The sequence below is a fragment of the Hipposideros armiger genome, unplaced genomic scaffold, assembly GCF_001890085.2.
Source record: "Hipposideros armiger isolate ML-2016 unplaced genomic scaffold, ASM189008v1 scaffold_436, whole genome shotgun sequence".
Taxonomy (NCBI): Eukaryota; Metazoa; Chordata; class Mammalia; order Chiroptera; family Hipposideridae; genus Hipposideros; species Hipposideros armiger.
The window spans coordinates 74,953-82,208 of NW_017731786.1; the positions used below are offsets into that span (position 1 = coordinate 74,953).

General features: G+C 52.2%; 1 protein-coding gene and 1 long non-coding RNA gene across 3 annotated transcripts in view; one reads left to right on the forward strand and one right to left on the reverse strand.

The window, feature by feature from the left end:
• DET1 (DET1 partner of COP1 E3 ubiquitin ligase) overlaps nt 1-7,256 on the forward strand; it is a 63,406-nt gene that overhangs the window by 10,569 nt on the left and 45,581 nt on the right. The window lies entirely within an intron of this gene.
• LOC109394769 (uncharacterized) overlaps nt 2,844-7,256 on the reverse strand; it is a 5,562-nt gene continuing 1,149 nt past the window's right edge. The window contains exons 2-4 of the long non-coding RNA XR_002126506.1: nt 4,356-4,471; nt 4,121-4,158; nt 2,844-3,286 (exon numbers count right to left, since the gene is read on the reverse strand). This is a non-coding gene — a long non-coding RNA (uncharacterized LOC109394769). The remainder of the gene's footprint in view (nt 3,287-4,120; nt 4,159-4,355; nt 4,472-7,256) is intronic.

Consider the following 7,256-nt stretch of genomic DNA (forward strand, 5'->3'; position numbering starts at 1 on the left):
GGGAGAGAAAAACCATGACAGAGGAGGCAAAGAGACACCTATTGGGTATTAATCTGTGCTGTTCTGTATTATGACTCTTCTCTCGCTTGGTTATCGTAACAACCCAGCATGTTCGATGTGATCAAGTCCACTTTACAAGCCAGGAATCTGAGGCTCAGAGATGTTAAGCAACTGACTCAACGTCACACAGCCAGTAGGTAGTAGAGCCAGGACTTGAAAGCCAGGACTCGCACCCCACATCTACCCCCGAGGGAGTGCCCAGCTCCCTCTGTTTCACACCCTGCTACCTATCAACATGGTCTCGCATCCATCTCTCAAATCAGGAGTGAACCCCACTTCCCTGCCCAGATGTTTCCCTGAGGCAGGCTCTCTCCCCCTTCTGTCTGCACAGCAGCCCTGAATGCTGAGGGCTGCCTGGGAGGGATCTGACTCCCCTTCTCTCCTGTCCCCCTCCTGCTCATCCAGGCCCCTCTTCTCCAGTGAAAGGCAGGCACCCACTGAGTGACATCAATTTGCAGCCTTCTCAGGTGTGAATAAGATTTCTAATAGGACCAGCTGCCTTACTGGCTTCCAACACGGTTAGGAGTAAAGAGGAAATTTAAGAGGCAGGAAACGGGGAAGACGAGAACCAGTTTGGGGAGCTGAAAGAGCAGCTGAGCAGTGACAGCAGCAGCCTCTGTGGAAGCGAAGGGCTGATTTGGTTCAGAGAGGTTAAGTGCCTGGCCCAAGGTCACACAGCTAGCAAGTGGTAAAGGCAAGTGAGCTCAGCTAATGGTTGCATCCTTCATATTCCCTAAAGGAGTTCAACTTCCAATCCCATTTAGGTTTGTAAGATGCTTTAGTGTTCTAAAAGAAAGACTTTCCCAGCCTTTTCTGTCTCTGGATGCTGCTGACCAACCCTTCCCTTCTCTGGCCTGAGCCCTGGGGTTGCCTTGTGCCTGCTGTGAGGGTGGAGACAGAGGGTGGAGGTATATTTAGAAAGCACTAAATAGGGCATCTGAGTTTGTTGCTTGAAAAATGTATCCCCATTGAGGGTCTCATGATTGGGACTTGATGGCCACCTTAGGGCGAGGTGTCCCCCATTTCTTAGGCTTGCAGAAAGGCTGGGAAATGATGTATCTGATCACTGCTTCTGCCACTGCGGGAGCGGTCCGCAAGCACTTTTGGGGGGATTGGGCTTCCCCACCCCAGTTTTTCCCTTGGTGACATCTGGGGGTCCAGTAGCACTGAGGCAGATTCCGAGGCCAAGAAGATGTCCCGTGCACAGATGTCCACTCTCAGCCCTGGGGGAGACACCAGAGCAGCTGCAGGTCAGGTATGTCCTCTGTGTGACAGGGCACCTGGTCACAAGCACGTGGCCCTTATGCCCACTCACACTGTGGCTTTCTCCTGCCAAGGAACCAGACCTCACACTGTGGGCACCCCACCCCAAAACGGTTGTTGGGTGAATCAGTGAGTAATCGAGGGGAAGTCTCTCCCTGCCCTTTAGTGGGTGGTGTGGTGCCAGCCCAGGGTCCTGGCGGGAGGGAGACCCTGCCTCCTCCCCCAGCCCTACTCCCGGATCCGAGGCTCTCCACTCACACCATGGTCTGTCCTTGTTTGTGGAAGACTCTGCCTGGGGCATGCAACCCAGGGGTGTCCAGGGCGGTTTCCAGAGGTGTTTTCTAGGAGGCAGAGAAGGCCCGGAAAGGAACCCAGGGAGGGAGAACCAGGAAAGGGAGGCGGCCCAGCCCCGACCCCGCTGCGAGGGCCTCGCACCATGCGGCAGACTGGGATTTGTTGTTGAGCGTAGTGAGACAACAACAAAATCACCGGTCTTCCAGATGGGGCTGGCCGTGTGTGTCCGCCTCCGGCTGCTCCCCAGAGGCGCGCTGGGGTGCTGGGCCGTCCACCGGGTCAGCCCGCCTGCCCGCCATGTCCGTCTTCTCCCACAACCCCTCCGTCACCTCAGAATTCTCTAGAGCCTCTGCTCAGAAATGGATGTGTGTGTGTATGTGGTGGGGGGAGTTCTCGCTTTGTTTTTCTTGTTTCTGGCGTGTAACATACTTCCTCGAATAGTCAGGAGATCTTATTTTTGAAGGGAGGCAGGCAGGGGGCTTGTCACCTTTCTTCCATAGTTATCAAGCTGGACTGTCATGGAGAAGGGAAAAGGGAAGAGTCCCAGGTAACGGGGACCCCTCTCTGCCAGGTCCCTGCCTCTCGCCCACCTGCATGCCTACAGCCTTGGTCGTGGTGAAAGCCCTCCCGGTGCTCAGGATGAAGTGAGGGTGCTGGGGTGAGCGGAGTGGAAAGTAGAGAAGGGGAAATGGTTGTGGGCGGGGGGGGGGGGGACTCTTGTGTTGTCCCCCCCCCCCCAGGCCCGACGCTGGGCTTTTCTGGTTCATGTCCCCAGCCTGGGACACCGATGGAGGAGACGCAAGGCCCTCGCCTGGCCAGGCTCCTAATTGCAGTGGCATATCCGCTTGTTAATTAGCAAAGCCACAATATCCTGGTGGCTCCGAGGGCACGGCCCTAATTGTGTTTCTGCCGCAGCCCAAGGATAATTAGCTTCCTCTGCTTTTAATTTTTTCTCTTTTTAATTGAAAACTCTTCCTCGGTGGCTCAGCCCTCCGTCCTTCCGCGTGTTCTCTCCATCCAGAGTGGGGAAGGGCCTGCCTGGAGGCTTATGGGCTTATGGGGGAACAGCGAGATGGGCAGACCCAGGCCGGAGGCCCAGAGCTGTTCAGCTGCCAGTCCCAGAAGGGCGGGCCTGAGAAAGCCGAGAGGTTCTCCTGTGGACGAGGTATGGCCCATGCACCCTCCCCAGGGGGCTAAGACCTCTTTCTCCCCACTCCCCAGTGGGGTGCTAGCTCTTGGACTCCAAACTGCAGGGAGCTGAGGACCCCCCCCCCTCCCCATTTAACCAAGGAAGAGGGAGGAATGCCTTGTCTTTTATTTCTTTTAAAGTAAGAGGAATAATAAATAACCTGTGCCTCTTTAGCACTGTTGAGAAAGGGCTAGAACATCAGATACAAAGACCTGAGCTCATATTAATATAAGAACCAGGCTAACGAAGGCAAAAGGTGTTAACCCGTGGGGTTAGGGCCCCTGGTAGTCCTAGGAAAACGTGCCTTCCTCGGGGCGCCCTCGGTTACATTTCAGGTGGGAATAGGTCAACTCCAAGGTGTCATAAAAGAGCTGGGAGAGAATCCTGCTGTCAGAATCCTCCCCGTGACAGCAGGGGCTCTCGTTCGTTATTACCTGCCAGCGCCTAGTACAGAGCCTGGCTCACGGCCTGTGACACCACCTGGCAAAGAGGCAGAGTTCAGAGATCACGCAGGATCCTGTAGGAACACCATCAATCCATTTTCATTGGCTTTTTTTCCTTGAAGAACCAATGAAGATGGACTTGAGCCTGACGGTGGCCCGAATTTTCTAAAATTCTGGAACTCTGGGATCTGTCTGGGTGAGGGGAAGATGAAAAGAGTACAAGAGTCTCAGAGAAATGGACCTGGGGGGCGGGGGGGGGGAACGACCTGCCCTTGAGCCCACCAACTCCCTCTCCCCACTTGGGGTTTCTTACCTCTGGATGTAGAGCCATCCCCTTAGCAACAGCTTGTTTCCATGGTTCCCTCCCTGACAACGATCCCCAAGCCCCTCCTCTCTTTCTTCCTGACAGTAATGGGTGATAGGGATCCCGGGGTGGCCACTCCACATAACCATGGTAACAATTAACGGAGCTTTCATTTATCTTTTGTGAAGACAGGGGGGGGGAATAGGAAGCATTTGGGTGGGAGAGGTGGGGGAGGGTCCAGAGGGCTAGAGCTGTCATTGTCATAAAGAGGGAAGTTAAGAGACTTGTCCTAATAGGAGCCGGGAAGATTCAGTTCACACATTTGTTGAGCCCCTACTCTCAGGATGAGCAAGCTCTAGGGATTCAAAAGTGTACAAGACATAACTGCTACTATCGAAGGCCTTCTAGTCTAGCACTGGGGTAATGGTCCTACTGAAACCCTGGCACCGATGGGCCCCTAACAGAGGTGGCGCTAGCTAGCATTGCTATGATTGAGCCTCTGTCTCCTCCCAGCATCCCCTGCAGCCAAGAACCAAGAAAAGGCTGACCAAGGGGGTCTGTACTCACCCTAAGGCTTCTCCCGGGCTGTTGTCAGAGCTCCTGTCCTAGAAGGGAGAGAGTGTTGGTGTTCCTTCCCTTTAGAGAAGTAAAGACTAATACCAGCATCCCTAAATTGGATGATTCGGTGCAGGGAGAAAGGGAAACAAACAAACAAACAAACAAACAAAAAAACAGACTTGCCCACCTCCAGTGCCATGAGGGACTGGGATAATCTCCATTTCCAGAAATCACCATCACCTACCTGTCACAAGCCTTCCCGGGAAGTGCTGGGTCTGCTCTTACACTGAATTAGAGGGTCATTGTCTCCATCCAGGGTTTTTTTTTACGTGTTATTGAAAATGCAGGCCAAAAGGGTAACTGTGAAGAATTTAGACAAACACATAAAACTACCAGGGACACCAAAGTTGGGCGGAGTGAATTCAAAACCTGAGACATCTACTTGTCATGGATAACACAGCTCTTCTTTCTGCCAGCTTCCAAGCCTCATCCCCAAAAGTTTTCACCAAATCCCTGAGGGTAGAGACCAATTCTACACTTCTAGGGGAAGTGACAAAGACCCCTGGGCCCCTTTGTGTGCTGACACCAATAACCTGCACTGACTTGGAAAGATAATCATAATGTATTTTCAAGTTAAAAAAAAATCTATAGAACAATGTATTCTTCAGGTGTGTTCAAGCAAGCTACAAATAACAAGGTAGCAAAATTTATTCTTGCAAGTCACGTGTAATCTGGATGAGCCAAAGCTAATCCCAGATCCTGGGTCCCACAACTCTGATGTCCATTCCTTGCTACTGGATGGAACCCAGGCAGATTCAATCATTCTGGGGACCCTGCTCACTCAACTAGTCAGGAAAGGACAAATGGCATCCTCTGATTGGTGGACAAGGCAATACACGCCAACCAATGAAAGGATGAGTCTCCCTTTTGGGCCAATAAGATTTCAGTTCTCTTCTTGAAAGTATACCCTTTGTCTATAAAGAAAATGAGCAGAAAGGGAATAGTATTTTTTTTTAAGCCACCATTGCTATGGGACATTATTGATGTGATCAGTGATCGCTGCCTCAGAGAATTCAGAAAGCAAGGCACCTGTTTGGGAAGAAAAATACAGAAAAGCACACCAGCTGTCTGGTCCAGACTAAAAAGAAGTTTCTATAGTAACGTGAAAAGAAAAAGCATTTTAATGTAAATGTCCATAATAAAACGATATCTAGCCAACCCATGAAGGGTTGTTTTTTTTTTTCCTTCAACTTAGGTTGAAATTATGCTGTTTTAAAAACTATATTAGCCATGAGTGAAGGAAAAAGTGAAAAGGAAAGAAATATGTGTTTACTGATACTGGGCATCACGAATAAAAACGTGTTAGTTACTGCAGGAAACAGGGCTGTCCTCCAATCCTGCGTCAAGTGATAGCCCAGCTTAAAACAAGGTTTTGTTTTGGAAAGAGAAAGTTTATGGCTCTCGAGAACTATTCTAGATGAATGAGTGCACGGAACACAGTTCATTCTACTGACGTTGCGATGTCCCCTTAAATCATCCTAAGAACGTTACAGCCGCCTCCAGAAAAATGATGGGTAAGATAGTTTCCCACCCAGACATTACAAATGAACACAGCAGGCAAGACAGGCGGGGTGAAAAGCGGAGTCAATGTTTGTCAATCTGGGAAACGGAAAAAGTCAGAGCTGTGAGCGCCGTATCAGCTCGTGATGCAGGTAGTGCTGGGGAGCAGAGAAGCCGGAGGAAGCAGATGAGGGGGATGCTATGGCTGTATGCTAAGGGAGCCCCCATTTCCACCTGCCTGTGCTTTCTGTGTGGTCTTGTGGGGAGAGATGAGCAGAGGCGCTGATCTGGAATTCAGCATGTCCCCCCCCCTCATGGAGAGGGAGGGAACCACTGCCCAACCAAGGGAAAACCTTGGTTTTCTTTATCAGAGACGCCTTTGGACAATTTCCCCCACCTCCCTCCTGTGCATCCACGAAGAGCAAATGTGTTTTTCTCACTTAAAGGGGATAAAGGGTGTGTATGGGGGAGCAGCACCTCCAGCTAAAGAATTAAATAATAATAACAATGATAATAGGCCTAATTGTAAGTCCCAGAGAAACGACACGACAAGCCTTGATGACCTCTCCGAAGGATTGCGATGGTGGAAAGGTTAGCTGCTTGGCCAAGCACCTTGGCTTAAAAGGAAAAATTCACCCCAGCAGATATTTTAAAGACTCAAGTTGCTCAGGGTAATTAGTGGCCAAAGCCCCTCCATTCACTGTAACCAAGGCAACAGGAAGCTGGGGCTGGTTGCCTGGTAACCACACTTCAGGGCCCGGGTCCTGTCCGCTCGCCTCCTCCCCCACCTCCGTTAGCCCTTTTGTGATAAGGTTCCCCTCTCCTCCGCGGCGTTCTCCCTCCCTGGCAAAGTAGTCACTCTGCTCCTCATACAAAGGGCAACCTGGGCTCCTTTGGCTCAAAAGGAGGACCTTGATAGTCTTTTTGGACGGATTTCCTCTCCGCCCAGATACTGCGACCCAGATAAAATATGCTTCTTACTTTGGCCCTGACAGCTCACTCTCTTCTCCCTCCGTCCCACGCTTTGCCCTTCATTCGCCCAGTGGGTGGAGTGAATCCAAAACGTGAGACATCCACTAGTCATGGATAGCACAGCTCTTCTTCCTTCTGTGGAAGGAGGCGGCGGAGGCGCGCGAGAGGGAGGACGCGACTTGGATGGTGGCGACCTGTCGCAGCGCACAGGGCCTGGGGGGGTCCCGGGAGACTCACTGCCCCGCGCGCCTCCGCTCCGCACGGACAGGCGCGCACCTTTTCGCTTCCGCACCAAAGTCATTTCAACGGGTCTTGGCGAAGGGGCGATAGAATGCTCCCCCTAGAACCCGACACGTAAACCGCTAGAGAAATAGGAGCAGACGAGTCCCCCTTTTTCGGCGCACCCTGCCTCACCTCCTGGCCTCCTCCGCGTGGGGTCCGAGGGACAGCGAGCGCGAACCGCGTGGGAGCCCATCCCAGGCGCTCGCGGGCCGTGGCGCTGTCCAGCCTCTGGTGCTGAAACCGGAGGCTCGGATTCCCCCGTGGGGACTTTAAAAGCAGCCAATTCTGACCCCCGAGGTAGGGACCGGAAGGGCACGCGCTTTGTCCCCCC